We start from the raw sequence: 19,126 nt of genomic DNA, 5'->3' as shown, positions 1-19,126 counted from the left end.
TCAGATCACTTTGTGGAACCAAGTATTGTGAGCAGAATCACCCATCAAGTTTACAGATAAAACTGAGACAGAGAAAGATGATGAGAAACTCTTGCTTCTTTGTTTCCCCTACCCTCATGCCATCTGAAATCATATCCTCCAACTGCATGTACAATGTGTCCGGCAACCCAAGTGGTCTAATCAAAGCTCTTCACCCAGTTCACCTAAGCTCGCAGCTACAGGCATCCCTTAGGGCACAGAGACCCGCAAGCGCTTGCCTTCACTTTTCAACAGTTTGGGATGGTGCAGAGCAGGGAAATAATATGAGCTGTTTGTGCCTATTGAAAACTCAGCTGTAAGAGCCTGAGCTCTCTGGGGATGCCCTCCCTCCATTGTGTCTTGGCTGGGATGGAGCAAAGGTCCTTTTTTCCTCTTATTTAACAGGAAATAGATATCTGCAACCCTTCCTCCCAGCTATTTTCATGACTACGCCAAGACATTCCTTATTACAGGCACTGACTTAAACTCTGTTGATACCCCTTATTTCTCCTTGATCACAACCATGTCAGCAGCCACTGCACCCAGTTTTCACAGCAGACATGTGCCATTTCTACGCCTTACATCTGGGGCCCTCACTGTGCCGGCCAGCACAGCAGAGCTTAAACCAGAGCTGCCTGCTCCATGAGGAGAGGAATACATTTAGCAAACCATCTCCAACATCATGCTCCTTTGCCTGTTCCTTAGAGGGGGCTGCAAAACATAGATGAGAGGGCAGCAAATAGCAGGCGAGGGGGAGAAAGGGGAGGGAGGTAGGAAAGCGAGATGTACAGGGAGGAAGCCTGGGGGAAGGATATGCTCCACTATGGAGAATCCTGTCAGGATGCAATTTATTTTCATTCTGCGCGGGAGTATAATGGTGCACCGCCTGAGCTCTCTCAATAGCTGTTTTGAAGCGAACCAGGCTGGTATGTCTTTAATTTATCATTTCATTATGAAACGATTTCCCTTCCAAGAAGCCTTCAAGTCAGGAAGCTCTGTCTGCCCACACAGGAAATTCCTTTGCAGCAACTTCCCCAAAAAGGAAATTTCCCTCAGAAGAGAGCCCAGCTCATGCCTTTGAGCAGAGCTGTTTGAAGAGACTCTGGCATGCGAGCCCCGCAAACACCCCTGCCTGCTTACTGCAGCCAGCATGCCGGGATCAGCGGCTCTGCCCTTGCACAGGCGTGCGGAGACCCCACCGCACCTGGCTTTTCTCCCGCTCCCCCCTCCCCAAAGACAGCCAGAAGCATTTGGAGGAGACGAGTTGCTGAGCTTTTACTAGCAAAAAAATATCTCTTTCAGCAGAGAGGCACAGGACATACATAGAGAGCTGAGAAAGAGCAGGGGAAGAGGAGGGGGAGCTGTAGAAAAGCTGCCCAAGCTACTCTAATCCCCTACTTGGAAATCAGGGGGAAAATTTGCACCATATCTTAGTTCTCTTCTGATGGCATGCTGGAGACTGCACTCTGTCCCTTACATGTACTATAGGGCTTATTTAATGAACTTTTGCAGCGAAGACTCACAAGCAAAAGAGAAAGGAGAGGAGAATATACAGAGGGAAGGGGGGGAACCACATTAACAAAAATGAACCTCACAGACATCTTGTGAATCATTAAGTGGGAGAGAGCCAAGAACATCCAGGCCAGAGTGAATAACAACATACGGTATTTTATGAAGCACCTTAGCAAAGGGGACGCAGATCAGAAGCACTGCCAGACTTCCAGTAAGTTTTTAATTTATCATTTCAAATCGCAAGTAATACTGAATAATAACTTTAATGACTGCGCCCAGAAACCCAAACGTTTGGGGCAAGAGAGGAAGCAGAACTGAAATTCGTGTTACATGTTATGTGGATGAGACAAGGCCATAGAAGGGGTACAGACTGAACTGGATCTCGGACTGGACAACAGCAGGAAAATGAAAGCAAGCGTTTGAGGGCATGCAGGAGAAACAACGGCTAGGGATAACTGAATTCCATACAGGGGTGATCACAATCCACTGGAGGCCTGTATGCTAGGGAGAGAGACTCTGCACATTACCCCCTCAAGTCTCAACCTCAAAATTTGTTTTTCAAACACTTGATGGGGGAGATCTGGTCCTTGAAGCCAAAGCTCCAGCAGGTGGCTGCCTGCCCTCCTCTCCCATTCCCTCCTTCACCAGATAGCTCTGCCCTGTTCTCTCGCCAGCTAATTTACATGACTTTTTTTTTTTTCTGTTGCTGCCCTTGGCATTACATTCAGTGATTCAGTCAGCTGTTGTGTAGAGACTTTTGTCAGAATTGCTTAAAGGGAAATCCCCCCACTTAACTTTTATCCATGGCCTCTAGCTGATGAGTTAGTTATCACCTAAAAGAGCCCTCTGGCGTAGCATATGCATAGTGAATATATATCTGCTTGGATGGCGTCCACACTACTGTCAAATCACTGGAGATGGTTACAAGATGGAGTAAAATGTAAAAACTGCCATACTAGAAAAGACTGCTGACCCATCTAACCAAATGTCTTCACTAGAGGCTGCATAAGCAAAAAGTAAAAGGAATAAAGAAACATTAAGCAATCACATCTATAATATATATTGCTTATCTCAGTCTCTGGTAATCTGTGGTTTAAGGACATCATGAGCTGTGGTTACATCCAGGCCACTGTTTCCATAACTGACCAAACAGCCTATCCCTCTGTCCACAGGTTTATCCAGTTCCTTTTAGAGATCCATTTACACTTTCAGCCCTTAAAACGTCTTCCTGCAATGATTTCTTTCATGTAGTGATGCATCCTCATTCTTGTTTCTTTTAGACATGTTGCCCAATGAGTTATCTCGGATCTCTGGATTTGCTCTTCTGTGAGGAACTGTGAATAATCATTCCCTGTTCACCTTCTCCATACCAAGTATGATTTCATAGCCACATGATAACATTCTCCCTGCCAACCCATTCACTTACACAACTATCTTTTCCTCAAACTGCAGAGTCCTAACCCCCCACCTCTAGTCTCCTGGGAATGGGAAAACTGGGGAAGTAGTCTGTTCTAGCTAGGTCCCCCTATCATATTAAAAATGACCATGTGGATGAGACCACCACACCCTGAGTGGGACTCAGTTTGAACAAACTCAAGCTGTTAAGAAACCTCTCTAGAAGTTCATGAGCTTCAACAAGACTGTTTTAGAACTTCAATTTCCTAACAGTTTTGGTGCAAAATCATGAAATCAATGCAGAGTTGGTAAACAAATTTGAGACTGGCAGCTGATTTATTACATATCTTTGCTCAACTCTACAGTCAAGGGACATTCACAGGTTTTACTGTAAAACCACATGAAAAAGTCATGAGCCACTCGCATCAATAATTGTTTTCTGCTGAACAACCACAACATCCTTCTGGATGAGATTTCCCTGTACTGTGGTCCCACATGAATGAGTAGCTGTCTCTCAAAAAGAATTGAGAAAATATTATTAAAATAAGAATAATTTACCTTCATTCCAACTCTGAGTGACACTGGGAGCAGGTAATTTAGTATATGACCATAACTTCAAGTGGTAAAGACAGATTGGGCATTTTATTCATACAGAGAAAGATGATGTCCCTGCTCTTCCAGTTGTCAGGATCTATTAAAGTGTAGCTGTCCTGAGGCTTAAATTATAAAAAGCATATATGTAATTTATAGCTGGTTAAGAGACAGGTTTTGTACCACTAACTGTATTTTTACAGCCTTTACATTGTTGGTGTTACATCGACTTATAAAATGGTACTGTGAAAATGCTTCAGAGTGGGGGCCCAGGCATTTCAGGATAAAATTACCAGCGTGAGCTACCTCTATTCACAATAGGTTATACCACTCCGATTATTTCAGTTTCCAAAGTGCGAAGACTGTGGATTAGCCTTCACGTTAGTAGTCTTTGGGAAGTGGCCCATGGAGTAAGAAAGCATTAAATGCAGCTGATTGAGCCCATCTACAATTTTAAGCCAACTTAAAGAGATTTCAAACCATATACAATACTGCTGACTCTGTACACCCAATCCAGTACAAACAGATTGAAAGACCAGTTCAAACGTGGGCCTCTAGTCTCAAACGCAGGCTAACCCTCTGGTGCCTGCTTGACGCAACAGAGACATGGGGAGGACAGCACTGCAAGCCTACTGGGCAGCACATGTGGCATGAAAGGCACCTTCCATCACCTTCTGCATCCATTTTTTCTGACCACAGGCAGTAATTTTACAACTTTGCCTAAAAGAAATGGTTGTAGCACATTGTAAGTGTTAATTAGCTTCAAGAGAAAAAGGGAGAGTAACAGTCTCCGTGCATAAAAACCTTAGTACTTGAGCAAGCTTCCTTTCTGCAGGATCTAAATATGTACACATACAGAGAAATGCATGACATGTCAGATTTTTAAAAAAATCCAAAACTTCTCAGCTTTGAAATAAATTTTGATTGTTAACTCTTTTCTCAGTTCAGGTGGGTTTTTTGTGCACACATGTTGTCATTGCAAATGATGGAGCATCAGAAAGGCCATGGGTGAGAAGCTGTGCTGTCAGGGTTATTCTGGACTAGCTGGATTCTCCCAGAACTCGCACAAGAAAATCATAATTATGGAGAACTCACCACAACACTGCATATCCAACCAATTTGAAAGACATCTGGATTTACTTCTGGGTGTTCTGCTGAACTGAATCAGCCGTCAAACTTTCTGAGATTCAGCCATCGCAATTGCAAACATTGATAATGGTGTGGCAGGAGGCCAACAGCAAATACTGACGCCTGCAACAGCCCAGCTGCTTCAGGTCTGCCCACCACAAACACAGGTCATCTCGCTTGTCATTGTTACCTTTGCTGTCACTTCCAGTCCCTCTGCTTGTTTTTCATTCTGCGTGATTTTAAAACTGAGAGAGGGTGTAAAAATTGGAGGAGGACTGTAAATGTTCCAGCTCTTACAGACATTAGGTGCTATCCCTTCTTCCTATTTTGCTGAGCTCCAAGGCTTCAATCCTGCACCAAACTTTGAACAACTTCTGCACGTGACCCATTCACCACTACCCCACACTGTGCATTGCATCCCTGAGAACAACACAAGGTGGAAGTAGAGAATGACTCCTGTGATTTGGTTACACTCACTTTCAACAAGTGAAAACCACCGAGCAAGCTGTAGAGTAGTGATGAAACAAGCCCCGTGTATTTAATAACAATATTTGTCACCACTGCTTATTACTATTTAAAGAGCAGTAAAAAAAAATACCTCTAATAAAAAGATCAAGGTGCCTTAGACAATTACACACCCAGCAACGCAGTAATGACTACCCAGAGTAATGCAGCTAAAAGCCCAGAGGTAATAAGGCTACTAAGGAAGTTTCCAAGGAAGCAAGATACAAAGAAGTATGACACAGAAAAAAAAAAAAAAAGGGAACAAAGAAGTATCTGTGTACAGAGGGGGGTTTCTGACAAAATGCCTTCACTGAAGCACAGAGAGGAAGCGAAAGCCAGCAAGGTTAAAAACTGAAGGAGGCAGATTGCTTGGAAGAAATAAGAACGAAAGAGAGAATAGGAAGGAGGAACTTATATGCATAAAGGGAGATTTCCCCCACTAGGAAATACACAAGGACCCACTCAAGCGGCAGAACTGAAATGAGTAACTGGTTTGTGGACCGGCAGGGACTGGTGCTACTTCCTTCTGCACTACCGAGAAGGAGGAAGTAGAAAGGGAGAAATTCTCAGTATTGCATAAAACCAAAGAGGCACAGTCGTTCCTTCATCTCTCTTCCCCCAAACATTGGCCAAGTAAGAAGCACAGCACAAACCTACGCATTTACTTACACACACAAATATTCTGGATAAAAGTGTGGGAGCTGAAGTCAGTGAGACAACTCCTATTCATTTCAGCAGGTCCAGAAGGTCAATCTTTTTTCACGCTGCAAGCATCTATTAAAGCTGGCTCAACAAACCACTTCTGGTTCAGCCCCAACTTTTTCACTTAGGACTTGTGCACTTCACTAGGACTCATGAGGGTCAATCCCTGGTTGCGCTTTCTGAACCCTCTTTTGCCACCACTATTTTTGTTGTTACTGCCCAAGGTGGCAGAACCGTGAGCTCTGGAGTCTGTACAGAGGGAGGGTTTAAATATCACAGAATCTCTCTGCTGGCTTGAGTTGATGGAAACGTTCTTTAAAGCTCGGCATCAAAGCATTCACTTTATAAGCTGCAAGCCTTGGTTCTTGTGCCAGCAGCAACTTCTCCCCATAATTAATTAATACCGTATTAATTGTGCATGTTCCACGGGCCTGTTGAGTAGGTGTGGCAAGGCCTGCACACGCAGATCAACCTTCCCGGTGCAGCCAAGAGAGGAGCACAGGAAAGAGAAGGTAAAACCCCTTCAGGTATCTACAAAGGAAAATGGAGTACAAGTGATGTGCTCAGGGGCTATGCAACCAACGTTTGAGGAGGGGCACGTGCTGAGTCCTGTCATGGCATTTCAGTGGACAATGAACGATAAAGGCAAGGAGGGATCTTCCACCAGATGCACCCTTGAGCAATCTGTTCGGCTCTGGGCCAGCTGGGAGCACAATCAGCAGGCCAAGAGGAGGGGCCTGAGTGCCCTTGTGGGTAGGATTTGGCCACAAGTCATAAGATCCTGTGAAATCGCTGGAAGGAGAAAGGGGGAGGAGGAGGAGAAGGGAGATTTATTCGACCTCCTCTCTGCTGTGCTGGGCCTCAACTCTCTGCTGACTCCTGGCACTGAGGAAGTTGCACCCTCACCCTTCTAGGGGCTTTGGCCGTGGTGTAACTGGCACCGTGCATGGTAAGGAGCCCACTGTGGGCACTTCACCCCGCTCAGGAAAACTAGGAAGAGCGCTCACGACAGGAACAAGTGAGAAAAGAGGATACCCCAGTCACTAACACCCTCTGTGAAGAAGCCCGTCCCCAGATGTGCCTTGGGATTTGGCTGGAGACACCTGCCCATCAGCAGCCACACAGGACATGCCAGCCTGCAAGCAGACCCAGAGACCCTTCCCCGCTGTAGGACAGAGACCAACATCTAAGTGCTGATCAAGGTGATTTATGAAGCAGATTCATCCCCTATAAAACAATCAAGCTAGTGGACACGTATATTTTCAATTGCAATCTGGCCTGAAATCTAACCTGCAAAGACATTTTCACGCTAACCCTTGCACCAAATTTATTCATCTCTATAAATTTTTGTATAGGCAAATGATTATTTCTTTTTCTGAAGGTACTGTGCATTTGGCGTTGTTGAAAGAACAAAGAAAAGCAGGACTGGCAAAGGAAAATTTCAGCAAGTGTCCAAAGTGAAAGGCATGAAATTAGAAATACATGAAACAGAACCATAAAAAGGGGAAGATAACGCAGAAAATTCAGAAGGTTTATTAACTAACTCCATAAAATTGTCCCAGCAAGTTACTTTTAGAAAAAAGAGAATTTATGTCTAACTATGAATTTACTACAGCACATCCACAGTAAACATGAAAAAATGCAGCTGAAGATCATGCTACTTATTCTGAGATGACAAAGCACATCCACAGTAAACATGAAAAAATGCAGCTGAAGATCATGCTACTTATTCTGAGATGACAAAGCACCTTAAACTATATTTAGAAAGAGAAGCCCTAAAATATAGGCACATAGCAAAAGCATTATGAATTCTGCTTAAAGCAGGTAATACTTTTCCCTCATGAGGAAGGCAAAATGCAATTTATGTTTACCATATGAAAAGGAGGGGGTTTTTTTCCTTTACAGTGTTGTGAGAAGGATGAGAAGAAAAAACCAGACATCTAAATTTACGTAGTTAAATGTACAAATGCAGATTAAAATCTTAATTTGTTGATCTGGAGAGGCAATGGGTGCCAAACCTAAGACTCTTATCCTACACTGTCCCTTTCTTTCTACAGTTTGAAAGAAAGGCTAAACAAGTCTCCCTACATTTTTAAAAAATAAAAAGGTAGCTATTTATAGCTGCATTTATTGGAACTGTTTCCTTATCAGGAAGTATGTAGCTGGGAATTACTGTCTGCCTACATCGGAAATTCTTTCAGAGATACAAAAACCCAAAAAGGAAATTTCCCTTCAAAAATATTCTGTGTTTTTTTGCTGCTGGTGGGTTTAAAATAAAATGTCAGTGCTCTGACCAGGTCACAGCCCCTTCGGGAGGTTTGTTCTGCAAACAAGAAGCTTTAAGACACCTGAGGGAAACATAAAAAATGCTTCTAGAGAACTCAAAGAGGGAAAATGCTGAGAACATATTAATAAGTTAAGAAAATAAACCTTTTTTTCAGGATGCTGAGACAGTGCAATTTCATTACCAACATTATAGTATTTTCCTCTGAAATGAGTGTGTTCCTAGAGCTTGTTCTTACCAGAAAGCATTTGCAAAATTTATGACTCTGGCAAAGAGCTGACTCTCATGGTGCTGACTACAACTGGTTTGCTCAGACCAGGTCTTCACTGCAGTCAGTACAGTTGTCAGACCCTCACAATTGAACTCCTGTCGCCCAATTCACGGCTTCCTCCTCCACCCCCAAGGCATGCCCAGTGGTGCATAGTCCAAAAGCCAGTGGAACTACCACTCCTCCTTTGAGAAGGGAGTATGTAATGCCAAAAGCCTGTATTGGGGTAATGTCTCCTCCCGCACCAGGGCAAAAGCTACGCAGGACATGGGCAGAATATTGCTCGCCTGCAGGAGAGGTCCAGTTTTTTGCAGCATATGGGGTCTGGTGCTACAAGTAACTCTGGGACTTGGACAGTTAATCCCCAGCTACAAGGATCCACTCAGTAAACTCTCAAATAGGAAGACTTGCACTGTCTCCAAATCAACCCCCATAACTGAGAATTTTGCCACAGAGTCCCTCATCCTACCTCTCCACTGATTGCAGAACACCCCATACTATGCCTGTGGACTCTAAAGATAGAAAGGATATGTTGGTTAATCATTAGAAACGTTAATTTCATTTTCATTTGTCACAGTGTAATCTAAAATTTTCACTTTCTCGTTTGTATAATTGCCATAGAGCTACTTGACCCTGCTGCCAGTGCAGAATGGACACTTTTTTCAGTGGGATACAAAAGTATATGGAGATCAGAACCAGACAGGCAAATGTAGTAAATAAAGCAAGGTGCTTAGGGCTATTCCTGGGGTATGATTTTTATGCATAAAGTTTCTATAAGCAAAGATTTGGAGCTGAGCAAGTGTCCTAATGCTTTGACTCTAGAAAGGCAATCAATGGTGACTGTTTATTAACCATATGCCTATTAAATATATAAATAACTCATAACTTCTTGAACAAGGATCACTCCTACATTAATAGCAGTTGCTAGTCCTGCACAGAACAGTTTACATGAGGAGTGAGCACATTCAAACATATTGACCCCATAAAAGACAGCACACAAGCATCTACAACAGTGGAATGGCTGATGCATAAGTGCTTCCCTCTCCCAAGTACCTTTGGAAAATGATCTTGAGAAGAGGCTCTTGGCTGAGGTGTTCGACTGGGCCTCCAAATCTGAATGGACTCCATTTTACCAAAAATTTCTTCAATAAACTTACAAATCACTTAGTCCTTCTGCTCCAGCAGTAAAATGGGGAGTTGTAAAATGGGCATAAAATCTCGTTTAATGGAGATTTTGTCAGGCTGTATTTGTTAAGCACCAGAAGGAGTACCAGCATGGGAGAGAGAAGACATACGAGCACAGCAGAAGGAAATCCAGCCTCTCATAAAGGGCATCAAATAATTGTTTTCTCTGTGTGTGTGTATACACATGACCTATTACATTAATCTCTGGTACCTTGAAGCTGCAGCAGATTTCTCTTCACACGCTATGTGCCCCTCTCAGTGCTGGACAGTGGTGCTCTCTTCCCACATTCAGAGGCTCAGCTCTGTTTTTTATTAGGGGAGTGGACATCGTATGCATGCTATGTTGTTTCCACAGGGTTTTCTACCACATTTGTGTTTTGCTGCAAGGCGCTCACCACACAATGGTTTGTTATTGTGGAATTGTTAGTCATGGCTTACACACAGTTTCTCTTCTGTGTTTTCTTTAATTGTAGGGCTATTTATACACGCTGGCTTCTTTACATTAATTTTATTTCTCAAAAAAAAAAAAAGAACATGGAAGCATTTATAACACAAATGAAAAATAAAACAGACACATTTGGGATGGAAAGAGAAAAGCAAGCTAATTTTAGGTTCACTGATCTTGACAGCGTCCCTTTAAGACAAAGCTAAAAATGCTTCAAACTCTGCAATACCATAAATGTCCTGCTGCTTTTGCTTCTTATTCCTCCCCACACTTTCCAGGGGAATTACACAAGGGATCGGCTAGAATCCCAGATTAAAGTGACATGGCTCCCTTTCCCCTCTGAATAGAGGTGAGTCTGTGTTTTGAAGATTTAAAACCCTGAAGTGAAGCTTTCCAGGAGTGTAAAAGACTGGTTTAGTACCTCCGGGACTCCCACGCTGCCAGCTCTCTGTACCCTGAAGCACAGGTCTCTCACCTTCCCACCTCAGGTCTGCTTCGCAAGTTCCCACTGGGGCAGGAAGGATCTCATACCTCCACACACTTCCACTGGGGACTGTCAGTGCAGGAAACCACTGTTAACTCTGTCTGAGGAACAACCAGGTACATTAAAAAAAAAAAAAAAAAAAAAAAAGAGGGGGCGAGCACTTTAAAAGACTCTCTCAAGAAGCAGAAGCCAGCTCACAGCACTGGCCCTTTACGACAAGTTTTTTCACACTTAACCTGGATGCTTCTGCCACAGTCACCAGGCAGCAGTAAGGAACTAACAGATTTAGGTTCAACTCACCAGCTGTTTACATCAAGGGTGACAATTGAAGTAGCCCTGAGTCACCCTGATGCAAACCTGGTGACAAGGGGCTTGGTTTCCCACAGGTGATGAACAAAGACCATGCCAGAAAAATGTAAAGCAGGATTTTCCTGATCCAAAGGACACAGCTTTCCCAGCTGGATCAGAAAGAGGTTTCACTCTTCCCAGTCCAATGTATTCCAGATAAAACTCTTTCAAGTAAAATAGTAGCATCTATATTGCGTCCAGCCATGGTGCAAGAATGAATCTGAGACTGGACTTCCCACCCATCCAAACTGTCTGTCGGTATGATTGCTTCAAAGCTGGCCTGAGATTCACTGTAAGAAATACCTGGGAAGCAGGCTGGAATAAATAAGTTAAATTCAGATAAGCAACTGAGGCTGCCTGTGGAAGAGGCCACCTTAGGTAAGAGAAAGGCATAATCGATGTCTCCCTGGCTCCTGATTTTCATTCCATTTGCCTAACAGCTGGATGTAACTCACAACCATGAAGGAGCCAGGTGCAGTCACTTCACAAGGGTTGACCGAAGTAATGGTCACTGAGGCTGACAGGATGGCTGGCTGGCATTTCCACAGTCCAGACAGCCTGTCAGTAGATTATTACACATTATGAATTGAAAGACCAGGAGGCACCGCTGAACAGAGGAAGAAGATGGGCCCTGCCCTGCATAACTCACAATATAAATGGGCAAGAAAAGCCCATGGTGGAAGATGAAGATGCAACATCAAGATTAAATACTACAAACAGTCAGGTTGTAGCAGGCAGTGCCACTGTCCCGGCTTAATTTAATTTTTTTTTCATAGTGGGCTGGGATTGGTTAGGAAAGGACTAGCTACCCAGAGAGAGAATGAAGTATAAGGTAAAAAGCAGATTAGGAAGAAAGGCAAGTATAGAAAAGGACAGTAAGAGGGAAGAATGAGGGTCAAGTGGCCATAATGTCAGAGAAGAGCAAAGAGGAGGCTGGAAGAAGCCAATCATCTGAGAAAGAGGCCAGTCTAGATCCCACTAAAATCAGTGGGAATTTAAGCACTCATTTCAGTGGGTGCAGGATTAGTCTCAGAGTCATTACTCTGACATTCTGGCGACCTCTCACAGTCCCTTTGTCTTATGCAGCTTTTATTTTATTTTCCCTGTATGTGCGTCAGTCAGTTTTGTTCCACAAAGATCCTTCCAAAGCAAATATTTTTATTGCTTGCTGGTCTAAATGTGGCTTAGGGTGAAGGGCTTTTTTTCCCATCTCACTACATACTTTCAGTTCCATGCATTGAATATTCTAGTAACTAAACAACAATATGCTTAATGCTTCGAAGTGGCTTTCCAGCTACTAGCCAAAATTGTAGAATAATTAACAGGTGCCAAAGGATTAATAAAAGGAGCAGCGTAATTAATAGACACTATACAGAAAAAATGGATCCTTGGCAACCCTGACAGTGTTGTTGTTTCCTCCTCCTTCTCTTAATTGTTTCCTGCATTCCTTAAAAAAAAAGAAAGAAAACTGGTGCCCTTAAAACACAAATGATGCATATAGGCAACAATGTGTGATTAGGAGAAAGAAACTCATTATAAACTGCTTTCAGGTCTGATGAAAGCCTTAAAGAATCTGCGCCCAGCTGAGAGCCCAACTGCCTGGCCTGCCCTACTACTCATGGACACACTTGGGGGTTATACATAGGGTTTTTTGCAGAATGTGGTACAGGTAGGGTCACAAAGATGTCGAACCAGTACAGAGCCGCCAGACCTGGTCCCCACTGAATCAGAGTATCAAATACCAATATACATAGCCATGCAGAAAGACTCCTATGAAATGCTTGCTAAAAACTCAAAGCCTTTAATATAATCATTGCAGAAAACTAAACACATTTCCCTTCTGTCGTCCTTAATGAGGGCAGTAGAACAGACAGTAATTACAAGGGACACAGATACTGAAATAAAAAACGTGATCTCACTAGCTCTGTGTAACCAGGTTTGGATACGCTGAAGTTCATCAAAAACAGCTGGAGCCTGGAACATACTGCACACCAAAGACCAGAACCCAAGCCTACATTTGAAACAAAAAGTACCCAAGTGATTTTACAAACAGGTCTTTAGCCTTTCCCACCACCACAACCCCTCAAAAAGCGAGTGCGGTCAAGACAACACCACCACTGCAGTCCCAGCGTAAAAGTTCTCCCCTATGAGGTGATACATGTAACTTGACATCTGCAGCATGTCATTTTACCCTGAACATCAGTGCAGGCTGTTGGGGTTCAGAAAAAAGCAACAGCAAGAAAAATGAGTTGCTGTCAAGAATATCTGCTTCATGTGTACAGAAAAGTATGTGCAGTGTGCCTTGCTATGACAGTGGGCTGCAGGTATATGAAGGATGCTAACACTAAAGAAAGAAGGGTAATTAGTTCAGAGGAAGACATGAACTCTCATTCATGCTTGTAAATCAATAGAAAATGCTGAAATCTTTGCCCATGAGGTCCATCTCCCTAAACAAACACACACGCGTTCCCAAGGGAAGATGCCCTTCAGAGATAAAAATCAGACTGTACAAACTGACAGAAACGTACAAGGGGGAATGCTGCTGCACAGGATCAGAGCATGCAACAAGTCCTTTTTCAGCACTGATATTTCTGTGTCTCTTGTTGAAGAAGTTTTATGTTGAAGGAGACAAAGAAAACCATGAAGCCTTTAGTACATATTTACAGTTGCTGTTGTAGAAGGCAAACCACCTTATTTTCATCTTGCATATTACATAAAAGGAAAAAGCTATTTTCTCTCTGATTCAGAGCATATTAATAGACACAGAGAAGGGTTCTCATATCCATCTCAAACGCTGTATCCTCCATCCAGTTCCAAGAACTTTTTACCACAAGGTATTGGCCATAGTACAAAATGAGTAACTAATGACATTGTACCAGACAAGACAAAAAGATTTGTTTTAATAAAAATTAAAAAAAAAAAAGAAAAAAGAACTAACTTTCTCTCCACAGTAATATGGTGTAAGTTTCCTCAGAGATAAAGGGTATGCAAATAGTTTCAGAGGACTTCCACCTATCTCAGCATTCTTCATTATTGCAATATCTGGGCAGCCACTGTACTAATTTTCAAAATTTTTAAAAGCCTTTGCACTCATGTTTTTTTCATTTTACAGTGGGGAAACTAAAGCAAGATGTCCAAGGTCACAGAAGGCACCAAGGGCGGAGTTTTGTGCGAGAGCTGAACTTGCTTCTCTTGAATCCTCAGTAAACATCTCCATTTTCCAAACACTCCTTCTATCTGACATTAGTGTAGTCTAGTGGAGATCAAAAGCTACCACAGCATACAAACCAGGGACAAAGAACAAACTGGAGATCACTCTAATTCTGACTACATACCTAAAATAGAGGAAAGCATATTCTCCAGCTCCCTGCTGACAGTTTATTTACAATGCCCCCAATACTTAGTTACTAGGTAAGAAGTGGATATTAGGCAAACAAGTATGTTTAAAAGTATGGGTCAAAAGTCCCTTACAGAGAAGTGCAGCATCAGAAAAGGTGTGTATTATCAGAAAACGATTCTCACTGTCCCAGAGATTTAAAGTTAAGACTGATTACATTGTACTTCTATACTATAGGAATAGGGCAGGCTGGGAAGAGAGCGGCTAATTAAAACAAGAAAGGCTGTGTGAGAAGGGGAAAGTGCCTTCACATCACGCTCAGAAAAAGAGGATTCTCTATACATTTGTAGCTGTGTCGACCAAAGAGAAGGAGTCCTTCTCTGCATGCTTGTAGCAAACAGCAATCTGCATTCCACCCTTCTAAACTTTGCACTTCTCCCTTTTCCAGTCTCTGGGTCAAATCAGCTCAGCATAGCTGAGAGACATTTGCTCACCAAACAGTGAGAAATAATTTATTGCACCAGAGGAAATTGCTCTACTAATTGTCCTGATACTATTGGCTATTAGCACTTTCAGAGTGCTCTTAAACATTAGAAACAGTGAAATTTCTAATAGGAAGGCATAAAATACTGTCTGAATCCACAGAGTGCAATTCATGTTCCATCTGAAATGTTTGTCTCTAGTTCTACCTTCATTTGGGCCAACTGCTGTTTTCAGCTGCACCTGTAGCACAGCTCTTGAACCTGCAAGCTGGTAGAAATGCAGATACATGGTTTGGGAACGAACACTGCCTTTAGTTTGGTAAATGCCATCAAAATGTCATAGAATCATAGAATGGTTTGGGTTGGAAGGGACCTCAAAGATCATCTAGTTCCAACCCCCCTGCCATGGGCAGGGACACCCTCCACTAGACCACGTTGCCCAAAGCCCCATCCAACCTGGCCTTAAATACTTCCAGGGAGGGGGCCTCCACAACCTCTCTGGGCAACCTGTTCCAGTACCTCACCAACCTCACAGTAAAGAATTTCTTTCTAACATCTAATCTAAATCGACCCTCCTTCAGCTCAAACCCATCACCCCTTGTCCTGTCACTACACTCCCTGATAAACAGTCCCTGACCATCTTTTCTGTAGGCCCCCTTCAGATACTGGGAAGCCTCAATTAGATCTCCCCAGAGCCTTCTCTTCTCCAGGCTGAACAATCCCAACTCTCTCAGCCTGTCCTCATAGGAGAGGTGCTCCAGCCCTCTGATCAGCTTCGTGGCCTTCTCTGGACTCGCTCCAACAGCTCCATGTCTGTCTTGTACTGGGGCCCCCAGAGCTGGACGCAGTACTCCAGGTGGGGTCTCACAAGAGCGGAGTAGAGGGACAGAATCACCTCCCTCGACCTGCTCTTCACGCCTCTTTTGATGCAGCCCAGGACACGGTTGGCCTTCTGGGCTGCAAGCGCACACTGCCGGCTCATGCTGAGCTTCTCATCAATCAATACCCCCAAGTCCTTCTCCTCGGGGCTGCTTTCAATCCATTCCTTGCCCAGCCTATAGTTGTGCTTGGGATTATGCTGACCCACATGCAGGACCTTGCACTTGGCCTTGTTGAACTTCATGGGGTTCGCATGGGCCCACCTCTCCGGCCTGTCAAGGTCCCTCTGGATGGCATCCCTTCCCTCCAGCGTGTTGACCACACCGCACAGCTTGGTGTCGTTGGCAAACTTGCTGAGGGTGCACTCAATCCCACTGTCCATGTCGCCGACAAAGATGTTGAACACTGCCAGTCCCAGTACTGACCCCTGAGGAACACCACTCGTCACCGTTCTCCACTTGGACATTGAGCCGTTGACCACAACTCTTTGAGTGTGACCATCCAGCCAATTCCTTATACACCAAGTGGTCCATCCATCGAATCCATGTCTCTCTAATTTAGAGACAAAGATGTCGTGTGGGACAGTGTCAAATGCTTTGCACGATCCAGGCAGATGATGTCAGTTGCTCTTCCCTTGTCATGGAAACAGAGAATGAGTACAGGCCTGACAAGCTATCAGCTCTGTGCATGACTGGAGAAACTTATATCATCTCCCTGTTGTGTTGCAGTGAGTGAGGGCTGCGAAGTTATTAGGATTCACCTAATCAAAACAAACGACAACAAGGCTGGAACCAAACAAAATCTCAGACCTAGAAAACCCTCAGACTTTGCAGGTCTAAACCCCATCTTCGCACACAGTACCACAGCCTGAACTAGAAATTAGCTACTTTGTGTGACTTCTAAGGCAGTTTGGATTTAGGACCAAAGCCATCTCTCAGGCACATCTCTAAAAACAAAAAAAAAATTAAAAAATTAGAGGGGTCTATGCAGGAATTGCAAAATCCCATGTTAAACCTCACGACCCAAGATCCAAAAGGTGCTTAGTTATTTCTATACTTGGTATTAGGAAGACTACTCCTGGAATATGATCCTCAATTCTGTTGTCCTCACTTTAAGAAGGATGTCTGAAGCAGGAAACAGTTCACCGAGATGATACATACAGAATGTGAAATCTGGAAGCCTGACAGGAAGATTGACAGCCTTAAGAACCTCTCTTCCTATCCAGTTTAGCCAAGAAAAGGTTAAGAAGTGACTTTATCTAAAAGCACCTATATCAGGAGTAGTCTTTTGACAATATTTAGCAGGAAAGGAGATAATGAGATCTAATAGTTGGAAACTGAAGCTTGACTAATTCAAACTATAAATAGGGCACTTAAAAAAAAAAAGGCAAATAAGGAGGATAATTAAGCATTGAAAGAACATCTAGAGACCTTATATCCTCCCCATTGCTGAAGTCTTCACATGAAGAGCACAAATCTTTCTGCATAACATGCTGTAGCTCAGTTACTGGACCTAAACACAGGAGTTACTGAGTGAAGTACTGTAACTCAAGTTATCAGAGGTCGCTTTAGGAATTCATAACGGTCCCTTCTGGCCTAGCTATGAATCTATATACTTTAAATGGTGGTTCTAACAGCGTTTGGGTCGGTTGGTGACAGTCTTTGGGTCACTTGGTTGGTGATAGTGTTTGGGTCAATATTGCATACTGAGCTATGAAATTCTATACTGCCATGGACTACAACTAGCAAGGCTATGTAAACATGCTCTATGTCGTTTATGACCTGAGACACTGACTTTGTGGAAGACTATCCCACAAATATTTAGTGATTAATAGTCTGTGATTTTACACTACAACAAGTCAGACTGGTGTGGAAATACTAATGGAAAAGAAGCCTCCTTGCAAGTTTAAAAATGTGCCAATCAAAAGAAAAGAACCACCAAAACAAAAATCAAGGTTAAAGGTTGGATTACACCTAAAAATATTGGATAAAAAGTCTTCACTGAGAGGAAGCCTGATAAGCTTCGCACTAGCTAGCATGCTGGCTAGCTGATGGGAAGGAAGCAGGTAGTAAACACACCTCTTTCAGTATCAAGGGTCTCTGCCTTCCTGCCTTATGCATCTGTCAGATCCAGTGGGGAAGGCAGTAAGTAATGGGAAGGCCAGCCATGATCTTAGCAGTGGAGAGGACAGACAGTGGCTCCCAAAGCAGAAGTTAATAGTACCAACTAATGCAATGAGGAGGAAAAAAAAATTAAATAAATCTCAGGGATTAAAAGCCACAGTGGGAAAAAGAACTGCTGGAGAAGAATTGTTCTGTGTTGGGGTTTTTTGTGTCTAAGTTTTGGGCAAAGCACAGAAATGCCCTGTTAGTGTGGCAGCAAGTCCTCCCTGGGCTGGGGAAACAGGCCAGCAGCCACGCACATGGGCAAGCAGGGTCTGGGAGTTTGTGGATACTCAAGGCAGTTACCAGACATGGTCAGAAATGCTGTAGCGCCAGCCACCATCCCTGTCAGAAAGCAAAGGTACAACTTGGGCTACACTACACCACAGGCAGGAGAGCGCAAGAGGCGGCAGCAGGCAAAACCAGGACTGTGCAGAACACAGCACGGGCAACGAGTGACCTTGGGGCAGAGCAACTCGGTGGCCAGCAAGGGAGCGAGCACGGGATTACAGAAGCGCTGGGAGCACAGTTTGCATCCAGAAAAGGAGTGTGCCTGGAAGACAGCTGAGGACAGGAATGAGAACGTCTTGATAAACATGGACTTTTCCGCCCCCCCTCTGAAATCCCAAACCCATTTGTCAGATGGCAACACACAAAGTTACATTTGTTCCTGGCCCTGTTGCTCATTGTTGCTCAAGTACCCCAGGAATGTAACACCTGACAAAAGTTTACTTAAAACTGCTCATTTTACATCAGAACTGTTTCCCCTCCAAAAAGGAAAATTCCACTCTTCCTTGTCCCCATCCTGTCTCACTAATTCACTTCTCATTGGCCAACAGCCCTTGGCCTTTCCTATTCCTCAAACATTAAATCATCTCAGCAAGGAAGCGCCTGGCTCTCACCTTGCCCCCAGCTCCTTTTTGTTCTAACGTCAGTGATATGCCCTTCCTCCTTTGCAGCATCCTTTTGTGCACAGCTAAGCTTGCTCTTCCTCCTTTCCCACTGTCTCTGTCAGCACACACACTCTGTAGTAGAGAGCCTGGACACCAGAAGCATTTAATATTGAGACCTGTAACAACCTGAAAAATACCCATAGCACAAATGCACTCCACTTGCTACAGTTTGTGAAACTCTGACCTTGTGTTGCAGCACATCGCTGAGCAATTCCTATACCATGGAAGGAAACATAGCACTTCCTGTCAAAATAAAACTTCCACATTTGTCCCTGTCATGAGAAATAAGCCAAATCCTTGGCAGGGAGTGCAGGGGATGGGGGTGGGTGGGATAATATACTGTATTTAAAGAGTAATTTCCTTTGGTTAAAAAGAACATATAGAAAAATCAAACCGGCTACAGCTTTTTTAAAAAAAAAAAAAAAAAAAAAAAGCCTAAAGCCAGGGGG

General features: G+C 43.5%; 1 protein-coding gene across 5 annotated transcripts in view; it reads right to left on the bottom strand.

The window, feature by feature from the left end:
* Positions 1-19,126, bottom strand: part of ETV6 (ETS variant transcription factor 6) — a 144,318-nt gene that overhangs the window by 74,976 nt on the left and 50,216 nt on the right. The gene's annotated exons all lie outside the window — the stretch shown is intronic.

Source organism: Grus americana, chromosome 1 (genome assembly GCF_028858705.1).
Source record: "Grus americana isolate bGruAme1 chromosome 1, bGruAme1.mat, whole genome shotgun sequence".
NCBI lineage: Eukaryota > Metazoa > Chordata > Aves > Gruiformes > Gruidae > Grus > Grus americana.
Note: the sequence above shows the minus strand (reverse complement) of the source record. Positions and strands in the feature narration are given on the sequence as shown.